The sequence below is a fragment of the Mus musculus genome, chromosome 1, assembly GCF_000001635.26.
Source record: "Mus musculus strain C57BL/6J chromosome 1, GRCm38.p6 C57BL/6J".
Taxonomy (NCBI): Eukaryota; Metazoa; Chordata; class Mammalia; order Rodentia; family Muridae; genus Mus; species Mus musculus.
Window position 1 is genome coordinate 130513093 of NC_000067.6, and position 24278 is coordinate 130537370.

Consider the following 24278-nt stretch of genomic DNA (forward strand, 5'->3'; position numbering starts at 1 on the left):
CAGGCTTGTGTTTGGAACAAGCAGAACACACAGCTGATGGAAGAGCATAGGCTCTGCTATTGCCTTTGCCTTTTTAGTACTTGCTTTAGGATGTGCTAGGGTTTTAATGATGGCAAATTGGGCAAATGGATAGCATCCAGCAATTGTGAAATATGCTGACTTTTCTGAAGAGCTGGCCAGAGAGATTTGGAAATTCTCTTTCTCATGCAGCACTTACTCCCTGTGAGTGTGTTATCGCTACTCTGTTTTCTGCTAAATGGAGCACTTTGGTTAAGGCTATAAATTCAGCCACTTGAGCAGATTTAATGAGCACATTCATTACATCAGGACTGAAAGCAACTGCATATCCTGCATATCCTGCCTAAACCTGACCTTGTTTATCTCAGAACTGTCAGTAAATAAAATCAATTTTGCATTTTCAGTAGCTGTGTCAAATGTGTGTCTCCTAGAAGCAAGTAGTATATCAGGTGTGGATCCCAGCCAAGTTTCTCCTCTTCTGGGTCTTCTGATGAAGGGATTGAGGGTTGCAAGACACAGGAGTCGAAAACAGACTTGTCTCAGGAGAAGTTAGACCTCCCCAGTAGTGCTGGTGTGATGTAAATGAAGCAGAATTCCTATGGAGTTGGGCATAAGTGGTGAAGAGAGAAGCTGAAGTGAGTCTACAGATGTTTACAGTAGAGGTGGAGATGGCTCTCATGTAGGGAAGATGTCATCTGGCTCTAGGGGGCTGGAGTACCAGCAGGGGCCTGTGTACCATGTATACACACACACACACACACACACACACACACACACACACACCCGTATCATCCTTTCTGCTTTCTTCCTACTCAAGTGGAAAGGAGAAAAAAAAATTATAGATTAGCAGCCTTAGGGCAGGGGCCTGTTTTAAACATGTTAAGGCCTAAAATGTCACCTCTTCCTCCAGGCCTAGTTGAAGGGTATCAGATTATACAGTTTCTTGGTGTTCTTTTGTTTGTTTGTTTGTTTGTTTTATTTTTATTTTTTTACTTATTCACTTTACAGCCCGTTCACTGCCCCCATCCTAGTTACTCCCTGTCACAATTCTTCCCCCACCCCTCCTCCTCCTCTGAGCCAGTGGGGGCCCCCCTGGATTCCCCCTCCAACTCGAACACCACCTCTACCCCCCCCCCTTACTTTAAGTCTCTGTGAGGCTAGGCATTTCCTCTACAGATCGTACAAGGTTTATATAGTGGTTGGACAATGATGAATAGTTTGGATTATGATTCCAGTAGCAACCAGTTAGTCCTGGGATCCTTTTAATTGTCATTTTATTTGGAATATAGAATATTTACCAATCAAAGTGCTCCCATTCAAATTGTCAAACCTGACAACTGCAAGAAGAAAAACCAAATCTACAATTGTTCGGTTAAAGCAAGGTTTATTTTGCTCTTCACCTGGGCCTGGCCAGTCCAGCTGCCTCTCCCTAAGTCGGGATTTTAGAGAGCAGCCCCTGCTGTCCTCTTGAAATCCCTTTAATAGGAGAGATGGGGTGTTCACAGGGCTGAGAGTTGGCTGTTATTATACATTGTCCGATACAGTGAGAGGGGAAGACAAAGGGTAAGGACTACATCATGTGAACGGGGCCGCAGGTTTAGTGTAGGTTGAAAACATGTGTTCAGTTCACATCAGATCTAAGAAACAGAAACTTATTCTTAATTACGGATGGAAACTTTAACTCGCAAGGACTTAGCACAGGACAACCAGGAACTTATTCTTTAGGATTTATCACAGGATAAACAGAAACTCATTCAGAGACCTTAACCTGCACAAGACAAACAGGAACTTCTTCCCCCTCCCTCCTCTCTCCCCGCCCCACTTCCCGCCCCTCGCCCCTCTCCCCTCCCCCTTCCCCCTCTCCCCTCCCCCCTCCCCTCTCCCCTCCCCTCTTCCCCCCCCACCCCCCAGTTCCACCCCTCTGTAGGAATAATCTCTTGTGCGCTGTATGGGAGCATCACCTGTCAATTAAAAGCTGACGGCTTATTAGCAAAAGGCAGGAAGTAGAAGGTGGGAGTTCTGGTAGAAAGATTGGAACTCTGGGAGATAAGAGTCAGAAGATTTACCCTGGGCTCTGAGAAATCGGAAGCATGAAACTGAGGAGAGGTAATTAGCCTTGTGCCAGACATAAAATAATTTAAATCTGTCATAAAAGTTACAAGCTAGTCAGGGAGCAAGTCAAAGCTTATGGCCTAGGCATTTATTCATAAATAAATAACCCTCTGAGTTTGTTATTCGGGAACTGGCGCGCAGATAGAAAAGCCTGCAATTACACCCTCTCCTCCTCCCCAGAAAAAAAGCAGTCCTCGCAGGGACATCAACCAAACACAGCATAACAAGTTCCAACAAGACCAGGCACATAGCATCACATCCAAGCTGGACAAGGCAAGAGGAGTTGGCAGAAGAATCAAGGACAGCCCCGGCCCCCACTACCACTGTTAGAATCTCTGCTACTCAGGCATACCATGTATGCAGAGGATCTAGGTCAGACCTTTACTGATCCCTGTGTGCTGGGAATTCCCGTGAGTCCTAGTCCATTGATTCTGTGGGCTGTGTTCTTGTGGTGTGTCCCTGACCCCTCTGGTTTCTCAGATCCTCCTCTTCCTCCTCCTCCCCCTCCTCCCCTCCTCCTCCCCCTCCCCCTCCTCCTCCTCAGGACTCCCTGAGTTCTAAGGTTTGGCAGTTGGATAAAGCCTTTCTGGTCCTTTTGGTAATGATTTCTGCTAGACTCCAGTGTCAGCACACTCTGTGGCAGGACAAACTGTAGACTGAAGGTTTTGTGGCTGGGTTGGTGTCCCAATCCCTCCATTGAGCCCTGGCTTAGTTACAGAAGATGGCTGGTTCAGGCTCTGTGTCTCCCATTGTGCCTTTGCTAGGGTTGCTCATGTAGATTCCATGGAGTTTCCATGGCTCTAGGTTCCCACCTTGCCCCTGAAACGCTCCCTAATGCCAATCATTTCTCCCAGTATCTCCTCCCCACCATCTGGTCCCTCCCCTTATCAAACCCACCCACAAAACCCACTCTATTTCCCCTTCCCAGGAAGATCCTTTCTCTCCCTTTCAGCTCTCCGTGTTACTTAGCCCCTCTGGGTCTGTGGACTGTATTGTGATTGTCTTACTTTACAGCTTATATATATTTTTAAATGATTACATACCATGTTTGTCTTTCTGTTACCTCCCTTTAGGTGATTTTTTTTTTCTAGTTCCATCCATTTGCCTGCAAATTTCATAATGTCATTGTTTTTAACAGCTGAGTAAAGAAACCCAATTTTCTTTATCCACTCTTTGGTTGAGGGCCATCTAGTTTGTTTGTAGTTTCTGGCTATTATGAATATAGTTGCTATGAACATAATTGAGCAAGTGTTCTTGTGATAGAACGTTCTTTGGGCATATGCTCAGGAGTGGTATAGCTGAGTCCTGTGGTAGATCCTAATTTTCTGAGAAACTCAGGAACTTATTCTTAACTGCAAACAGAACTGTTAACGTGCAAACTATATATATATTTTTTTTTTCTGATTTGGTCTCACAGGATGTGTGATCAGTTCTGAAGGAGTCACCATATAACCTAGGTATTTAACCTCCTATGGGCAAAGCTGCATTTTGTGGTTTGATACTTTATGGCCTGTGTTAGCGAGTTGCTATAATAAGAAAATTTGACCTTTGAGTCAAGCATCATGTGATAGAGAAAAGAGCAGGTCCTCTGTAACGGTATTCTTAAACAGAGAAACAGGACACCGAGGCTTTCTGCCTGGGAGCAGCTTCATTTGTGCCAAAACAAGCTCAGCAGATTCAAATCCAAAGGCTGATCCCCAAGTGCATCCGGGATTCACCTTATATACATTCTAGCCCCTTTGTCCCCTCATATGGTAGTGTATGCTTTCCCTGTGTCGCCTATGGCTATAGGTCCGTGACATTAAGCTACAGGAGTGAGTTTCGGTTGCTATGACACTGAGGAGTCAGAGGTGTCATGAGGCTGAGCATGCACACACTGGTGCTGATTAAGCCTCTTGTCTTTCATGTGCTGTAGGAGGACCCTTACCACAATCCACATGTTGAATTAAATAAAACTCCTAAAGGAATTGTAAGTATCATAAGATTTAGGGTTTTGAGAAAACGACCCTGGAGTCCTAGTGTGTCTCTGTGCCATCATGTCTCATAGGTATTGCCTTCTCATCTGAAGGAATTCTGGCTGTTAGACACAGCGGAGATGCTGAAAGGGCACCTGAAGTTCTGTTACTCAAGAGTAACAGAAAAAAACAACGGCCATAAATCAATACACTTTTAAAAATACATTAGTGGAAACATTAAGAAGGTAGCTGAGGCAAGTCAGAGCTTCGGCTGTAGGCCTCGGGAGCTATGTGAGGCCTCTCAGCCTTTTGGTTGGTGGAAACTGTGGTTTTCTTAACAACACATTCCAAAATGTTTTTAATCTGTTAGTCACAGGGTGTTAGGCCAGTCACAGAGGTAGGTAAGCAGTGGCTATTTAGAGGGCTGAAGATGGACCGAGATAAATGTAACCAGGCTCTGGACCAGCAATGTTCCAACCTGTCCACAGTCACGGCCTTTTAATAGTCAGCCCACCTTTGAAGACACAGTTTCTTTCCAGGAATTCTTCTTGCTCAAGTGGTGTGAGGGCCTCTCTCTGAATGCGATTGCAGACCAGAAGAGTATAATGCATTATTTTAAGGTCTGTGCATCAAAGTGATCCAATTAGTAAGAAAACAGCGGAGGGGAGTCTTTACTGAAGATAAATAGCTATCAGTGTGTAACTTTAAAAGAAATAAAGAGTAAAAGCCTTTGTGTTGATATAGGAAAACAGTAAACACCAGAGTTTGGCATATAAAAGGTGAAAGGTCAGAGCAGGGGAAAGACTGTAATGACCCCTAAAACGTCACGGGTATCTCCGCTCAGCTCCCTTCTCTCCTCCACTTCCCTTCTTGGAGCCAGGCCACGGGAGAGGCATGGAACACCTCCAGACTCCTGCAGCTCTTCACAGAATAGATGATCTTGTTTCCCTGTAATTATCCATGTGTGGGAGCCATTCACAGGCATGAATGACAGGACTTCCAGTTGTCAGCAAAGACGTACCCTTCTGGAATAAAAGCATCTATACAGCTGTCTCAGGTCTTCCCTATTTGCCTTTCACCTTTAATAAAAGCACTGGTGTTCTGGTCTTGGGGAGAGAAATAGAATGGGAAATATTACCTGGATCAAAACCAAACTCAGTTAATGAAATCATCACGCAGGATGTCTTTCCCTTGCCCCCAGAGGCTGGGACAGAGGCTAAGACTGTGGAGACGAAGAAAACCCACAACTCAAATTGGGACCATTTCCTGCTTATTCTGTAATGATAATATCAGTCTACATACGTGTATAGAAAGAAATAATGTTCGAAAGAATTTTGGAAACCAAGGATCAGAGAACCGAGATTAGTGATTACAAGTCTTACTGCGTTTCTGGAGAATATTATAATAATAAGGAGAATGGGTTTGTGGAGACTAGGATTTGATATAAAAGAAAAGGGGAATGGCTCTCATTAGCTTCTAGCTTCATGGAAGAGCTGGGTAGATAGGGCCGCTCATGGATCTGAAGAACAGCTGAAGAAGAACTGCCCTGGGTCAAACAAATGTGTGGGGAGCCCTGGAGGCCCTAAACCAGTCTCCTCACACACACATATTAGAGAAACATACACAAGAATTTTAAAAGGCAGTAAGTAAAAAGGCTTAAAATAGCTTAAAATTCAGCTTGTTAAGTTTCTGCTTTGCTTATTAAATTCACATGTAAAAGATTTTTCCCAGACTTCAGATTGTCTCAAGCTAACCTCAAGGCTTTAGCAGAGAAGGGGATTTAAGTCTCTCTCTCCCTACTTAGCTGAAATTTGTCTAGCCGGGACAGGATATGTGAACATGAACTTCAGGCTATAGTAATTTTTTTTTTAATGTTTTGTTTCATCCTCTGTGAACTGGAAATTCTTTAAAAATGCAAATATGAAATGACGTAATTACTGCTGTAAGAAATAGGAGTAAATCCCGTGGCCCTGAGAATGCAGCTTCCATCTCTGGGATCTGCCTCCTGAGTGTAGGCACAAAGTATCCTTAGAGGCTCAGCAAAGAAGCAAACTGCTATCCTCTGCAATTCCTGTGTTTCCCCTTCTACACCCACCCTTCTCAGGCCCTGTTCTCTGCAGGAGCTGGTCCTGCCTCCAGCCTCCAGCCTCCAGCATCCGAACAACTCACTGTGAAAGGCAGGTGCACCTAGAAATGCCTGTGTTTGCCCTCCAGACTCAATAACCGTCTAGAGGTTTTTCTTTTCTTTTTCTTTCCTGGCTGCATGAGCAGCTACAAGGAACAAATGGTAGACTAGAGTCATTCATGAGACTTCCAGCCTCTCCTGTCCTTCAAGAATGATCAGGAGGAAAGGCAGCCCATTGGAATAGCCACTCCCACTGTTGTGACTTTGACCCCTTGTGACTGGATGGGTCCTTCCTCCATTTTGACAGGCTAGTATCGATCTGCCTGCGATGTCTGTCAAATTCTAATGATTGTATGAGGCAGGAAGGGCCTTACCTTCGTTCTGATTGAACTTTCAGTATTTGCCTTCTATCTCCCCTTTGAGCCATTTTCTCCACTTCATAATTTACCAGTCCATATCATGTCCCTCAATCTAGACAGGAGGTAGGCACCTGTAGTCAGGGTTAATTCCCCAGTATAAGGACAGCTGCCAGTCAGCTTCCTAGATGAGGAGGTGTTCATTGTAACTGATCATGTGTAATATAATATTATATCCCTGTAATCTACAAATACAATGCCGCAGACCCTCTGGGTCCCTGTGTCTGCGTGGAACGGGGTCTCTCGATGCGGGTGGGCAAAGCGTGGATGAGCGACACACAGATACACACAGGAGAGTTCATGTGGAATCTGAGTGTAATTTTTCAAATCGAACATCAGACTTTTTATGCAGAAGACAATAAGGAAGTTGGGTGACATACCCGCAAGGTACAAATGAGGTAACTGAATGCTTAATGACTCTTACACAGAACAGAGGAATGAAAACGCAAAGACTGGCAGGAACTGGGCAATAAAATAACTGAGACAGAGTCAGCCCTATCTAAGGTCAGCTATAGTCTTAGAAGCCAGGTGTGAGATTTTTTCACTCCTAGGGCAAGGGCTTTCACACCCAAGTCATGGTTCTAACTAGGGAGTTCCGTTCTAGCTAACCATCTCATGAATAATGCAATACTCTAAAACCACAGCCCGATCTGCTTCCTAAACCACTGTAAATTCCTGTAAATAGGTGTAACTCAGCTATAATCCTAAGCATCTATTCTGGTTTCCCCTATGGTCAGAAACTTCTTTCTTCCTAGGTGATGGTAGATTCCTGTGAAGGGCAGTGACCTAACTTTTACTCAAAGAGATAGTGTAATACCAGGGGCAGTACTGAATTCCAAGTCCAAGGTCTTGCTAAGGACGAACTAGGACTGTTGGAACACTGGCGGACGGCTTTAGCTATGTCAGAATTCAATCTTAAAAGGCACTTATGATAGGAAAATATTGAAAGAGAGCACGTGGATCCATACACTAGACTAACTCGGGAATGGAACGCGGGAATGAAAAATTACTGTATGGGTAGGGAACACTAGACTCCAGGAGGAGAGCTTCCTTGAAACTCTTTTGCCTCATGAGTGACTTTTAAGCCTCCCAGCTTGTCCAGTTGACTCAACCGGAGAGCGTAGCAATACAAGACATAGAAAACAAAACAACAAACAAACAAAAAATACAGTCCTTACACTTGAGGCTCAGGGAACATTATAGAAGAGAGGTGAAAGATTATAAGAGCCAGAGGATCAGGGAGCTGCAAGATAAACTCTTCTAGGGAAAAAAATAGCAGAGAGAGAGACAGAGAGACAGACAGACAGAGAGAGACAGAGGGAGGGGGAGAGAGAGACAGAGGGAGAGAGAGAGAAGACAGCATTGGTGAATTAGGTTAGAGAGAGGAGTAGGAGGTAAATTTGATCAAAATGCAGTGTATGAAATTCTTTAAAAGTTAATATTTTTAAAAGCTGTAAGCAGAAAATAAGCATCACACATGATCTATACTCCCAACCCCCAAGAAACTCTAGCTTCCAGAGTTAGTATTTGGACAAACAGCTGAGTGTTCTTACTAAGAATGTGTGTTTACAGAAAAACAAAGTTGCAAACTCCTTCCCATGCTCACATGCACAGACACAGGAACCTGGGCACACAGATCCCTGCTCATTACAGTTAGCTTTATCACATATTCTCTTCTAATGAGAAAGAAAATGCTTGTTAAAAATTGAAATACGATTCAATAGAAAGACACCAAAAACTGAAAAAAAAAATGGTGAAGGAAAAGTCAGTATCAAGAATGCTCATATTGCTCAGCCTGTCTATGTCACAGCAACTGGAGAGTGTGGGGCAAGAGCTGATGTGGGTATTACTGGAGAACACTGCTCAGACATGGCTTGAAGCCAATAGAAAGTCTTTCTTAGCTAGTGGTGACTACACTGGGTGTTTGGGATCCCAGTGCAGTCACAAGTCTTTCTCGGGGTGGGATTTTAAATTAAAAAAAAAAAAAAAAAAAAAACAACAACAACAAAAACCCATGCTCTGGGTTGACACACTTCACTTAACAAGAACAGTTAGCCAGAAGCGGAACTACAGAAGCCAAAAAGCAAGGTTAGTCCAGAGACTTTCCCAGATGTAAAAACTTTGATGGATTAGGTCTTTGTTTTCATTTTGGCAGGTGGTGCTATGTGCTGAGTTTTATGTCCTGAGTGGTACTTCCATCATGGAGTCAGTTGTACTAAGATCCAGGACCTGTTACAAAACAATTTGTCCTCTGACCTCTATGCATACACTGCAACACTTTCATGTCTCCCCACTACCTTTATTAAGGTGAGAAATATTTTTAAAAATGTAAAAGCTGCCAGGCTGTGGTGGCACACGCCTTTAATCCCAGCACTTGGGAGGCAGAGGCAGGCGGATTTCTGAGTTCGAGGCCAGCCTATTCTAAAGAGTGAGTTTCAGGACAGCCAGGGCTACACAGAGAATCCTGTCTCAAAAACAAAAACAAAAACAAAACAAAAAAAGGAAAAGCGATTAAAATGATAAAATACACTTTTGTGATAGTATTCATTGTTAACATGATTGACTCTTCGATTTGCTTTGAAGTAGGCCTCTGGGCATGCCTAGGTGTGACTATCTGGATGATTATTTTTATCTTGGGAAGGCCAGTCTTAGTAGTGAGTGGGACCATCCCTTGAGCAGAGGATCTTAGACTGGAAGATGGAGACAGCATGAGCTGCAGCTTGCATCCCCCACCCCCACTCTCTAGTTGTCGATGTGATATGACCAGCTGTTCTCAGCTCTGTCTGTCCTGACGTCCCATCGTGATGGGCTGTACCTTGAACTGTGAACTATATAAACCTGAGTTTTGTTTTGTTTTGTTTTGTTTGTTTTGTTTTTAATCTCAAGTGCCTTTTGATTCCTGCTGGTTTGCTTGCTGGGACTTCCCCTGAGCTATTCTTTTTCTCTGCCTCATGAGATCAAATGACCCACACCTCTACAGATTTGTTTGCTAAGGTTTGAGGAGCCTTGGTGAAAGGTCCTATGCAGTCAGGAGAAACTGGGGTTGTAAAGACTAAATTGAAGTTACCAAAATACAGGACTAGATAATTTGGGGCACCTTGAGTGGTGTTTTTTGATCCTTTAACTCATGGAAAATGTCAAGAAGCTAATTAGAAGGAAGAGAAACAAGTTGACTTACATGAATGAGCTTGCTCCTCTTTACAAATCACATGAAGTGCTTGCCTGTAATGTCAATCCCACCCCTGAGAGTAAGACCACTACCATATCTTAAAGCCAAATTTGAAGCAAGCTTTAATTAAATAAGGCCAGGTTGATGGACTTTGGCCATGTGCATTCTAGGGTTCCCAGGAAAATGGCAATAAGACACCATTTGATAAGGCTTATAAAGGCACACCCACAAGGCCACAGTATTTCCCATTGTGTCTAATCAGGCGAAAGCATTAATTTTTGCATACTTCCTACCTGCAGACCCCCTCCCCCTTTCCTCTACCCATATCCAATCAGGAGCAAGCAGGCATACATCCTGCCATATTTCCTGTGCACATGCCTACATGTGATCAAGCACATCGGGTTCAGCTGAGTCAGACAAATTTGTTTGGGGGCATGAAAACATTAACAATTGTCGCCAGCATTTCAGAACGTATCTCTCCTTGAGATACTTTCTTACAGGCTTACAGGTCAGAGGCATCTTTATTTTGTGGATCTCTTAGGCACAGTAACTAAAACTTAAAACATAACTTTGAAACTCATGGTAGTTCTTTGTCTAGGAACAGGATCCCCAAGAACAGTTCCCTTTGGTCCCTTAACACATCCATTGATGTCACATTGTTCTGGTCTTGTTTACACAACTGTTTTTGTAAGAGACAGTCCCACAGCAGACTTCCTGGTATTCTGGCTCTTACAATCCTTCTCCCACTCTTCCTTGGTGTTCCCGGAGTGGTCAGCCTTGAAACCACATACACACAAACAACAAAAAAAATGTACTCAATGGTTTCTCTTTAAACACATACATATAAGTATGTGTGTGTGTGTCCATGTCACAAATATAATCAAAGAAAAAGAGCTTATCAACTTTGAGTAGGGTATGAGAGAGATTTAAGGATGGGCTACCAGGAGGAGCTAGGAGGAAAGGAAGTGATGTCAATCTATTTCAATTAAAAGCATTTTTTATTCTTGAGATTATCTTATAATTACATAATTTCTGCCTTCCATTTCCTCCCTCCAAACCCTGCCATATAGTCTTCCTTGTTCTTGTTCAGATTCATGGCCTCTTTCATTAATTTTTATTACATGCATATTTGAATATGTATGTGCATCTATACTCATAACTATAATATTCTCAGTCTGTATAATGTTACTTGTATGTATGTTTTCAAGGTTGACCATTTGGTATTGAATAAATAGTTGGTATGCTCTTCCTTGGAAAAGAGGATTTCTCCTGTTCTCAGCATTACTTAGTTATCTGTAGTTCTTTGTATGAGGCCCAGTGGGCTTTCTCCCCTCCACTTTGCTATGTCCATTGGTATCAACCTTATTCACCTCAAGTCTAGGCAGTTGTGTTAGTAAGACTTTATGGATGTAGCTTCTGACATTGCTGGGAGACACGGCTTTTTAAAGGAAGAAACGATCATTAAATGAGCTAAATCGGAAGACGCGTTACTTCTCCCTCTACTTCCCACTGTGGTCTCAGAATCCTGACAGAAGCAAAATGTGGTCCTCGATCTGTTGATCCTTTACAGAAAGGCAGGATGTGGTCTTCTGGTCTGTTCGTAGGCTGTCCAGAGCACATGAACTCCTGGGAAAGTCAAACAAGACCCAAAAGTCCTTAGGCTGGGCATGGTGGCCCAAGCCTCTAATCCCAGCTCTAGGGACACAGAGGCAGATGGATCTTTGTGAGTGCAAGATCAGTCTGACCTACACAGCATTCTTCAAGCCAGCCAAGACTGTTCAGTGAAACCTTGTCTCAAAAACAAACAAACAAAACCATTCTTGGCTGGGTACCTTCCACCTAAAATCTCAGCACTTAGAAGCTAAGACAGGAGGCTTGCTGAAAGTTTGAAGCTAATGTGGACGACAGGGTAAATTACGGACCTGAAGAATGCAGTTAAAACATGAGCCTCCAGGCCTAATTCCATAGCCTGTACCAGGCCATGCCTCTCTGCAGCTCTCTCTAGGACAATTAAGTAATCTATACTGACTTGACAGATCTCCACGCCTGGCTCCTCCAAGGTCTGTGGCATGCATGCTATGCTTATCTAGATCATTTGATGTGTACCACTCCTTAATGTTTATAGATGTCGAACCTTCCCTTTGATCTGGGGACTGTTGTGTGACTCCTGGGGAAGGTTGCTCAGGATGCTTTCAGAAGAGTCACCTCTGGCTCGTGCTCTCTCTCTCTCTCTCTCTCTCTCTCTCTCTCTCTCTCTCTCTCTCTCTCTCTCTCTTTCTCCCCTCCCTCCCTCCCTCCCTCCCTCCCTCCCTCCCTCCCTCCCTCCCTCTCTGCCTCTCTTACTAATCCCACATTTTCTCTTCCCCTCCTTTACACACTTAGGCATTCCCATCCAGTCTTTAAGGGAAGTCTTTCCTTCTCTTAAAGACTCCATCATGTTTAGATTCTCTCTATATTGTATTATTCTCATCTTTTCTGTGGGTAAGGATGAGGGAATAGAAGAGAGCTTTGTGACACACAGAGGAGGAACTGTCTCTTGAGAAGAGATTTCACACAGTGGAGACCACTTGTCAGACGTGCTTGATGATGGACAGGAGATACCTATTCCAGTATTGCTCGGTTTGCCTAGAACTTTCCTGTTGTTTAAACCTTGAGTTAACACCTTGTGGATGGACTTGATGGTTGTTGGACCTCTATGATTGTTCCTTATCCCAGGGTGATCACATTTTCTGCTTTGCTGTCACTATTTTATTGGCTATTTAGGGTCAGTGGCTCAGTCTGCCTTGTTAGGCTTGTCATGGCCCAGGCTTGTGCTCAAAAACATTCCAATAATAAGTCCAATGAACCAAAATTGACTTCTCTTTAAAATAACACAAGGGGATAGCCACCTCAGTTTGTTGGAATGTCCAAATCCATACTAGCCTTGTCAAAAAGCAGCCTTCATTTCCTCTAACAGACCTTATACCCTACACAGAGACAAAAGCCCAGGCTATTTTGATTTTTCTGTCTTACAGTGTACTCTTGTTAAGGGCACAAGGTCCTTGTATTCCAGAGAAGTACTAAGAAAATCAGGAATGGTAAACTCACTGGGGTGGAGATGAAACAAAATATGGGCACTCTGACCAGAAAGCTGAAAGCAGAGATTGTTAATGACCTAGTAACCTTTGCGCTATCTGCAGGGTCAGACTTCACCCTAATTCTCCAGAATGATTGTGCTGGACTCTTTGCTCTTTAGCACCCAGTTAATAGAGCCCAACCTCAGGGGAGAGGTCACATGGATGTTATGGCCTGCTGTCCTCAATGGTATCTCACTCAGAGGACACCTTGGAGTCTAGACATTTAAGCTATAGAACTCATCGTCATGGTCACATGGACTGTGTAAAGGAGTTTGTAAGTAGTCATGTTAAGCTGTGTTATGCACCTGGATTTGGAATGATTATTGCACAGAAACTCTGTTAGTTTGGGTTTTACTGCTGTGAACAGACACCATGACCAAGGCAACCCTTATAAGGACAACATTTAACTGGGGCTGGCTTTCAGGTTCAGAGGATCAGTCCTTTATCATTAAGGTGGGAGCTTGGCAGTGTCCAGGCAGGCATGGTGCAGGAGGAGCTGAGTTCTACCTATTCATCTGAAGGCCACTAGGAGAAGACTGACTCTTCTGTACTGGGCTTCAAAGCTCATCCCCACAGTAACACACTTCCTCTAACAAGGCCACATCTCCAAATAGTGACACTCCCTGGACCAAGTATATTCAGACCACCACAAAACCTCCCCTGAGGTTGGGCTCTATTAACTGGGTGCTAAAGAGCAAAGAGTCCAGCACAATCATTCTGGAGAATTAGGGTGAAGTCTGACCCTGCAGATAGCGCAAAGGTTACTAGGTCATTAACAATCTCTGCTTTCAGCTTTCTGGTCAGAGTGCCCATATTTTGTTTCATCTCCACCCCAGTGAGTTTACCATTCCTGATTTTCTTAGTACTTCTCTGGAATACAAGGACCTTGTGCCCTTAACAAGAGTACACTGTAAGACAGAAAAATCAAAATAGCCTGGGCTTTTGTCTCTGTGTAGGGTATAAGGTCTGTTAGAGGAAATGAAGGCTGCTTTTTGACAAGGCTAGTATGGATTTGGACATTCCAACAAACTGAGGTGGCTATCCCCTTGTGTTATTTTTATTTTTTTTTTTTTTGCCAAATTCTATCATATTTAAGTATGCCTACACCACGCCACCTGGCACTGGGAGTCTTTAGGAGTCTTGACCCAAGTTGACAAAGTCAATCTGAACTAACTTTTCATCTTCACCTCTTTATAGCTTACTTCTCTGTCTGACAACAACCTCATTATAGTCTCAAGATGATCACTGGGAAAGAGCTTACAGTGATTTTTTTATGGGAGAAATTAACAACAAAAATCCAAAAAGCAAGCAATGTCAGTTTATAAATAACTAATTTGATTCTCCCTCTTATAATCAAAAGAACTCCAATTTCTGGAGCCCCTACATTTTACACTGATGCAAATTAGAAAAGGCTGGGTATAAATCAAAAGATACACGTAAGGTGTTTGAAAGTTCTCATAATTCAGTTCAGAAATCAGAATTATATGTAATACTTATGCGTTATTAGATTTTCAAGAATCTCTTACTAAAGTAACTGACTCTCAGTAGGCAGAAAGAGTTGTTTTGCATATAGAAACTGCTGAACTAATTCACAAAGATTCCAAATTGATTTTGCTATTTATTCAACTGCAGCAAGTGATCAGAAATAAAAAAATCATCGATTTTAACACATCATCCACATAACACATCTCAGATCCCATATGGGCCTACCAGGCCCTCTAGCACAAGGTAATGAGGAATTGATCAGCTGTTGATAGGAGATGTGCTGGAAGCCTCAGAGTTTTATAAAAAACACCATGTTCTTAGCAAAGGTTTAAAGAAAGAGTTCTCTATCACTTGGCAACAAGACAAAGAAATGATAAGGAAACGTCCTATTTGTTCCTTATATAACCAAACTCCATTGCCTACAGGAAGTAACTCTAAAGGTACTCAAAGAAATGAAATTTGGCAAATAAATGTGTTTCATTTTACAGAGTTTGGTAAACTGAAACATGTACACCATACTATAGACACATATTCAGGATTTCAATGGGCAACTGCTTTGAGCTCTGAAAGTGCTGATTCTGTTATTACATATTTATTAGAAGTTATACCTAGACAAGACTCACAATGTTCAATGCTCCAACATATGTCTCTAGTAAAATAAAATGTTTTACGTATTATAATATAAAGCATATTATAGGTATACCACGTGATCCTACAGGACAAGCAGTCATTGAAAGATCCAACCTTACTTTAAAAGAGATGCTTAATAAACAAAGAGGGGTATCAAAGACTCCCAGAGACAGATTACGTAATGCTTTATTGACTTTAAATTTCTTAAAAATTAATGAACAAAAACCAAAGGCTGCTGAGAGACATTCATTGGATTATAGAAAAAACTGATAAATTATATCAGCCTGTTTATTTCAAAGATATATTAATCTCAAAATGAAGAGCGGGAAATGTGTTACATTGGTGAAGTGGGTTTTGTATATGTTCATACAGGAAAACTTATGGATTCCATCCAAACTGATAAAAATCAGATTTGATAGAGGAAGACCCTCTGAAGATCTTGACTGCAGAAAGGAAGAAAGAAATCTAGAAGACCAAATAGGATAGGTAACATGATTGATTTGCTGGTTGGTTAACTGTTCATGGGAACAGCCATGAAACTAGCTGAGACATAAAAATGTCTCTAGCCAGAACTTCAGTTACACATAGCCAATAAGATTCATTGGGCCATCATTTCATACAGTATGAATGGAAATTTATATTGCAGTTTGATTATGTGGTCAAACTAACTTTTAAGGAAAGATAGTTGTCTTTCACCTGCTCAAAAAAGAGCAGAAAAAAAATCACCCTTAATTGATCTGTGCACCCTGCATGTTTCATACAAATGTCTTTATAAACCTATGAACTGCTTGCAAAGTTTGTATATTGCAGAATGGAAGGCCAGAAGAGCAGCCCTGACCGGATTCACTTTCGAGGATGCTGGGATGCTGAAACCTGCTTTTCCAGCTCCCTGATCAATATTGCCTCAAACTGATGCTGTTCCAGAGACTTGCTTCCAGAACAGCTTCAAAAAGGGCTGCTAATCCCAGATGACCTTGTTTCATCCAGTCTTTCAGATTGTTCTAATCAGGACTTCAGTTAAGCCCTAAACTTTCTCCATTCAAGACTTCAGTTAATCAACCTATAGAGACTGGACAACAATAATGCCAGCTAGCTTTCTTTTGACTTAACCATTTTTCCAGTTTTCTCTTGGGCCCCCAAACTGGAACTCTTTTCCCCAATTCAGCAAGAAGAAACTATAAGAAGACTGTCATCCCAATCACTTAAGTTGGGGTGGATAGTTTTGATCATTTTATGAATTATAGATATATTGTCATTTTAAGGGATGATTACAAATAATTATGGTCTTAGACAGGGAGGAAATTATATAGGGAGCTGAGACTCAGAGATTGCTATATCTCTTTTCCTTTTCTCTATCCTTCTTTCTTTCTTAAATAAAGATAAAGAGGTTGAGAAGAAAAAGGGGGCATATAGAAATATTGTAAGAAATTAGACAAATAGGGGTAGATTATTAAATCTATTCTTAAATAAAAACATTTTACAGTGATAATCTTATATTGATAGAGATATTTATATTTTGATGCAAAATTGAGGTTATATTTTGTTACATTGGCATAGGTTATTATATATTGATATAAATTTAAGGTTAATTTTGATACACATAATGTATATGTTTTCAATTTTCATATGAGATATTGTACTTACATAATTCTTAAAGATCAACGTAAAGTTCTACTCTTTTTAAAAACTGCTATTACAAACAATTAGGGGTGATAAAAAATACAAGTTATAAACTATTAAGATGGTTAAGAAATAAGCTCAATAGTCAGATAGTCAAACTCATGATCATAGTTGATACTAATTTAATTAATTATAATAAAATGTTCTTAAGGTTATTCAGATAGTTAATAGCTAAGAATAACGAATGTCTAGTTGGTCTTCAAAACCTCATAGATACACAGAATATGGCATTTAAAATTATTTCATTATTAAAAGATCTTTTGACTATGAGACAGGTCTGTTCCTGACAGTACCCCCATTCCACTTCAGTGAAGGTGATGAGCATCAACAATAACCTCCATATGGAGTTGCTCCAATTGTAGCAAGTTAGCCACTGGGCAAAGAAAATACCTATGCTTCAACTACAGACAAATCTGTTCAGAAAGGACAAATGGATGAAGAGCCAACCAAGCTCTGCCTAGACAGGGTAAGAAAATCCTTCATATTTCCTGCTTCAACCAAAGGTCTGTCAGATATACTGGGCCAGAAGACTGAAGATAGATGCTCCAATGTTATAGAGAATACTGGGGACTGTTTGGGTGATCAGCTGTCTCTGTCATTTCTATAATTTTTGTAAGCTGTGTTCCTGTGCTTCCTGCATATTCAGGTAATATTTATTTCCTTCTCAAACTTCTGATGGGATTGAAAACTAGACTAGTTATAGTCTTACTGTAAGCTTAAGTTAGTTAAGATTTAAGAAGATTTCTAGGTCTAAGAAGATATTTTTAGGATGGCAATAAAAGTTAGAATAGAAATAGATTTAGATACAAAATTCTGAACTCACCAAGATAGGATAAATAATAACATACTTTTTCCTAAATTGCCAAATACAAACAGTCTGGACATTTTGAATATAACTCATACCTAATAATTTTCATGATTGTTTCATAATTTTTCCTACTCTATATTGTATATAGAGAAAGAGCCTTTTTATTCATACAAAAGGGATTGTTGAGGTTTGGTCTGATGCTATGCATTGTAGTGCTAAATATTGGCCCTGGTTGCCTCCCTCTCTCCCCCCAGGAATGATGAGATTCTCAAGTAGACCCAAGTAATGCTATGTAACCTTGCCCTTCAAGTTATCTCACATTGGTGAATAAAGATGCCTACATTCTATTGCTGGGCAAAAGAGAGATAGGCAGAGTTTTGGTTCCCAGGCTTGGAGTATTAGGCAGAGACCATAAGGAGAGGAAGAGGTAGAGAGAAAAGACTCTACAGAGTAAGTGAATCATGAAAACGTGCCTTGAGGACTGGCCAGTTGAAGATAAGAGCAGCCCAAACGGAACATGGCAAATTATAACTCGGGGTTATTAATAGGGAAGTTGACATAAGAGAACATAAATGCCAGCCCAGACTACTATACCCAGCAAAACTCTCAATTACCATAGACAGAGAAAACAAGATATTCCATGACAAAACCAAATTTACACAATACCTTTCCACAAATCCAGCCCTACAAAGGATAATAGATGGAGAACACCAACACAAGGAAGGAAACTACACCCCAGAAAAAGCAAGAAAGTAATCTTTCAACAAATTCAAAACACAATAGGCACACAAACATAATTCCACCTCTAACAACAAAAATAACAGGGAGTAACAATCACTTTTCCTTAATATTTCTTAACATCAATGGACTCAATTCTCCAGTAAAAAGACATAGAATGACAGACTGGATATGTAAACAGGACCTAGCATTTTGCTGCATACAGGAAATGCACCTCAGTGACAAAGACAGATGCTACCTCAGAATAAAAGGTTGGAAAACAATTTTTTAAGCAAATAGTCCCAAGAAACAAGCTGGAGTAGCCATTCTAATATCAAATAAAATTGATTTTCAACCAAAAGTTATCAAAAAGGATAATGAAGGATACTTCATACTGGTCAAAGGAAAAATCTACCAAGATTAACTCTCAATTCTGAACATCTATTAATTAATGTGGGCACTCACATTAATAAAAGAAACTTTACTAAAGCTCAAAGCATATATTGCACCCCACACAATAATAGTGGGAGACTTAGCATCCCACTCTCAGCAATGAACATATCATGGAAACATAAACTAAACAGAGACACAGTGAAACTAACAGAAGTAATGAATCAAATGGATCTAACAGATATTAATAGAACATTTCATCCTAAAGCAAAAGAATATACTCTCTTCTCAGCACCTCATGGTACCTTCTCCAAAACTGACTGTATAATTGGCCACAAAAGAGGCCTCAACAGATGCAAGAAGACTGAAATCATTCCATGTACCCTGTCAGATCACCGTGGACTCAAATGCTAACAAAAACAATGGAAAACACACATACACATGGAAACTGAACAACACTCTACTCAATGATAACTTGGTCAAGGAAGGAAGAAAGAAAAAAAGGAAAGAAGAAAGGGAGGGAGGGAAGGAGAGAGAGAGAGAGAGAGAGAGAGAGAGAGAGAGAGAGAGAGAGAGAGTTAGTTTAGAATTTAATGAAAATGAAGGCACATCATACCAAAACTTATGAAACACAATGAAAGCAGTGGTAAGAGAAAACTCATAGCTCTAAGTGCCTCCAAAAAGAAACTGGGGAGAGTTTACACTAGCACCTTGACAGCACACCGGAAAGCTCTAGAACAAAAAGAAGCAAATCACCCAAGAGGAGTAGATGGCGGGGGGTGGGGGATGGGGGGTTGGGAAATAATCAAACCCAGGTTTGACACCAACCAAATAGAAACAAAAAGAAGTATACAAAGAATCAACAAAACCAGGAGCTGGTTCTTTGAGAAAATCAACAAGATAGATAACCTCTTAGCCAGACTAACCAGAGGGCATAGAGACAGTATCCAAATTAATAAAATCAGAAATGAAAAGGGAGACATAGAATGAAGAAAATATCTAATAAAAAATTGTTTTTAAAAAAAAGAAAAGGGAGACATAACAATGGAAACCATGGAAATTCAAAAATCATCAAATCCTACTACAAAAGTTTATACTCAACTAAATTGGAAAATCTGGATGAAATAGACAATTTTCTAGACATACAAGGTGCCAAAGTTAAAACAGGATTAGATAAATCATCTAAACAGTCCCATAACCCCTAAAGAAACAGAAGCAGTCGTTAATAGTCTCCCAACCAAAAAAAAGCCCAGGACCAGATGGGTTTAGTGGAGAATTCTATCAGACCTTTAAAGAAGACCTAATACCAATATTCTTCACACTATCCCACAAAATAGAAACAGAAGGAACACTACCCAATTCATTCTATGAAGTCACAATTACACTTATACCTAAACCACAAAAGACCAAACAAAGAAAGAGAACTTCAGACCAATCTCCCGTATGAACATTGATGCAAAAATACTCAATAAAACTCTAGCCAACCGAATTTAAGAACACATCAAAATGATCATTCACTACAATCAAGTAGGCTTCATCACAGGGATGCAGGGATGTTTCATTACATGGAAGTCCATCAATGTAATCCACTACACAAACAAACTCAAGGAAAAAAAAAATCACATGATCAATTCATTAGATGCTGAAAACGCATTTGACAAAATTCAGCATCCCTTCATGTTAAAAGTCTTGGAAAAATCAGGAATTCAAGGCCCAGACCTACACATAGTTACCAGGAGGGAGGGAAACCGGCAAAGGGAATAACATTTGAATTGTAAATAAAGGAAATATCCAATAAAAAATAAAATATAAGTAAATTATAAATAATTTTTAAAGAAGGAAAAAAAGATACTTTCTGCTCTTTTCCCCCACCAAACCTAAAGCTTGACAAGCTCTGCTTTATCGATATTTAGTAAGCCTAGGCCTTCCATACTGACTCATCCTGAAACCACATTCTGTGTAAAGTCAAGATCCCATCTTTACCTTGAATGGGGCAAGACAGTACACAAGTTCCCCTATCTTGTATTCTTGCTGAGGCCATTTCCTGGTTTAACTGGAATCTGACCTCCTTGATAGAGAATCCCATGGAAAATTACCCAACTCTATTCTCAGAACCAAAGGTAAGTATGTCCAAGTTAACTTTCTTAGCCTTTATTAAAACTGCCTGTTTGTGTGGAACCTCCTCCAGCTAATTGTTTATCTTAGCTCCAGTTAAAACTTCTTGCTTCAAACAGCTTACTCTGCACCTTCTGCAGCTACAGAGCAAGACACCAAGACAGGGTTTCTACATTTAAAAACCCTGTGTTCTAGACCACTTAGGGCTACACATAAGTCTCAGAATATTTGGGTGTGGTTCCAGCCAGCTGGAATAAAGACTTTCAATTGGCTATATATTGTATCTGAGTGGTTGTTGGGAGAGACCCTGTTTGGATGTTAACTGCCTTGTCAGCCAAAAGTGCTTACTTACAAAGTCTTGGCCTTAGTGGAAAAGTACTAGCTTTAGTTGAGATTTCTGTGGGAAAAAGTTGAGGCCTCTGTAGGAAAGTACTACCCCCAGTTAAGAACAAACAGCTATAGATCTTGTGGACAGGTGTTGGGAGCCGCGCCCACATTCGCCGTTACAAGATGACGCTGACAGCTGTGTTCTAAGTGGTAAACAAATAATCTGCGCATATGCCGAGGGTGGTTCTCCACTCCATGTGCTCTGCCTTCCCCGTGACGTCAACTCGGCCGATGGGCTGCAGCCAATCAGGGAGTGACACGTCCTAGGCGAAATATAACTCTCCTAAAAAAGGGACGGGGTTTCGTTTTCTCTCTCTCTTGCTTCTTGCACTCTGGCTCCTGAAGATGTAAGCAATAAAGCTTTGCCGCAGAAGATTCTGGTTTGTTGCGTCTTTCCTGGCCGGTCGTGAGAACGCGTCTAATAACAATTGGTGCCGAATTCCGGGACGAGAAAAAACTCGGGACTGGCGCAAGGAAGATCCCTCATTCCAGAACCAGAACTGCGGGTCGCGGTAATAAAGGTTCCCGTAAAGCAGACTGTTAAGAAGGATTCAACTGTATGAATTCAGAACTTTTCAGCTGGGGAACGAGAGTACCAGTGAGTACAGCTTTACGAGGTAAGTCTGATCTTGAACTTTCTAAGGAAATTCAAGACAGTCTATCAGAAGTAAAGTGGAAAATGTTTGGCCTTGAATTTTTTCTAGTGTTAGAAGCCCTTTTGTTCCTTTTCACATGTTATCAAGTGGTTAAGGCAGGGAGGATTCTAGAGGAAATTCAGGACAAGCTATCAGAAGTAAAGTGGGGAGAGAGAGTAGGAACAAAGAGGAAATATGGTACACAAAATAAGTATACAGGCCTTTCCAAGGGTCTTGAACCCGAGGAAAAGTTAAGGTTAGGTAGGAATACCTGGAGAGAGATTAGAAGAAAAAGAGGAAAAAGGGAAAAGAAGAAAGATCAATTAGCGGAGGTCTCTAGGAAAAGGAGCCTGTGCTCATCGCTGGATGGGCTCGGGGAGCCAGCTCTTAGTAGCTCTGAAGCAGATGAAGAATTCTCCTCTGAAGAAACAGACTGGGAGGAAGAAGCAGCTCATTATGAGAAAAAAGGGTACCAGCCAGGTAAAGTGCTAGCTAATCAGTTAAGGAAGCCAAAAGCGGCTGGCGAAGGCCAGTTTGCTGATTGGCCTCAGGGCAGTCGGCTTCAAGGTCCGCCCTATGCGGAGCCCCCGCCCTGCGTAGTGCGTCAGCAATGCGCAGAGAGGCAATGCGCAGAGAGATGCGCAGAGAGGCAGTGCGCAGAGAGGCAGTGCGCAGACTCATTCATTCCCAGAGAGGAACAAAGGAAAATACAACAGGCATTTCCAGTCTTTGAAGGAGCCGAGGGTGGGCGTGTCCACGCTCCGGTAGAATACTTACAAATTAAAGAACTCGCCGAGTCGGTCCGTAAATACGGAACCAATGCTAATTTTACCTTGGTGCAGTTAGACAGGCTTGCCGGCATGGCACTAACTCCTGCCGACTGGCAAACGGTTGTAAAAGCCGCTCTCCCTAGTATGGGCAAATATATGGAATGGAGAGCTCTTTGGCATGAAACTGCACAAGCGCAGGCCCGAGCAAACGCAGCTGCTTTGACTCCAGAGCAGAGAGATTGGACTTTTGACTTGTTAACGGGTCAGGGAGCTTATTCTGCTGATCAGACAAACTACCATTGGGGAGCTTATGCCCAGATTTCTTCCACGGCTATTAGGGCCTGGAAGGCGCTCTCTCGAGCAGGTGAAACCACTGGGCAGTCAACAAAGATAATCCAGGGACCTCAGGAATCCTTCTCAGATTTTGTGGCCAGAATGACAGAGGCAGCAGAGCGTATTTTTGGAGAGTCAGAGCAAGCTGCGCCTCTGATAGAACAGCTAATCTATGAGCAAGCCACAAAGGAGTGCCGAGCGGCCATAGCCCCAAGAAAGAACAAAGGCTTACAAGACTGGCTCAGGGTCTGTCGAGAGCTTGGGGGACCTCTCAGCAATGCAGGTTTAGCGGCTGCCATCCTTCAATCCCAAAACCGCTCCATGGGCAGAAATAATCAGAGGACATGTTTTAACTGCGGAAAGCCTGGGCATTTTAAGAAAGATTGCAGAGCTCCAGATAAACAGGGAGGGACTCTCACTCTTTGCTCTAAGTGTGGCAAGGGTTATCATAGAGCTGACCAGTGTCGCTCTGTGAGGGATATAAAGGGCAGAATCCTTCCCCCACCTGATAGTCAATCAACTGATGTGCCAAAAAACGGGTCATCGGGCCCTCGGTCCCAGGGCCCTCAAAGATATGGGAACCGGTTTGTCAGGACCCAGGAAGCAGTCAGAGAGGCGACCCAGGAAGACCCACAAGGGTGGACCTGCGTGCCGCCTCCGACTTCCTATTAATGCCTCAAATGAGTATTCAGCCGGTGCCAGTGGAGCCTATACCATCCTTGCCCCCGGGAACCATGGGCCTTATTCTCGGCCGGGGTTCACTCACCTTGCAGGGCTTAGTAGTCCACCCTGGAGTTATGGATTGTCAACATTCCCCTGAAATACAGGTCCTGTGCTCAAGCCCTAAAGGCGTTTTTTCTATTAGTAAAGGAGATAGGATAGCTCAGCTGCTGCTCCTCCCTGATAATACCAGGGAAAAATCTGCAGGACCTGAGATAAAGAAGATGGGCTCCTCAGGAAATGATTCTGCCTATTTGGTTGTATCTTTGAATAATAGACCTAAGCTCTGCCTTAAGATTAACGGAAAAGAGTTTGAAGGCATCCTTGATACCGGAGCAGATAAAAGTATAATCTCTACACATTGGTGGCCCAAAGCATGGCCCACCACAGAGTCATCTCATTCATTACAGGGCCTAGGATATCAATCATGTCCCACTATAAGCTCCATTGCCTTGACGTGGGAATCCTCTGAAGGGCAGCAAGGGAAATTCATACCTTATGTGCTCCCACTCCCGGTTAACCTCTGGGGAAGGGATATTATGCAGCATTTGGGCCTTATTTTGTCCAATGAAAACGCCCCATCGGGAGGGTATTCAACTAAAGCAAAAAATATCATGGCAAAGATGGGTTATAAAGAAGGAAAAGGGTTAGGACATCAAGAACAGGGAAGGATAGAGCCCATCTTACCTAATGGAAA

At 41.9% G+C, this 24278-nt stretch overlaps 1 long non-coding RNA gene across 3 annotated transcripts in view; it reads left to right on the top strand.

The window, feature by feature from the left end:
• The first annotated feature begins 1955 nt into the window (after positions 1 to 1955).
• Positions 1956 to 24278, top strand: part of Gm16083 — a 42012-nt gene continuing 19689 nt past the window's right edge. The window contains exons 1-3 of one of the 3 annotated variants that reach the window (XR_878516.1): positions 1956 to 2124; positions 15399 to 17172; positions 21212 to 21239. This is a non-coding gene — a long non-coding RNA (predicted gene 16083). Of the gene's footprint in view, positions 2125 to 15398; positions 19105 to 21211; positions 21240 to 24278 lie in introns of those variants that run through there. The other 2 variants (XR_878517.2, XR_878515.2) reach the window with 2 other exon arrangements.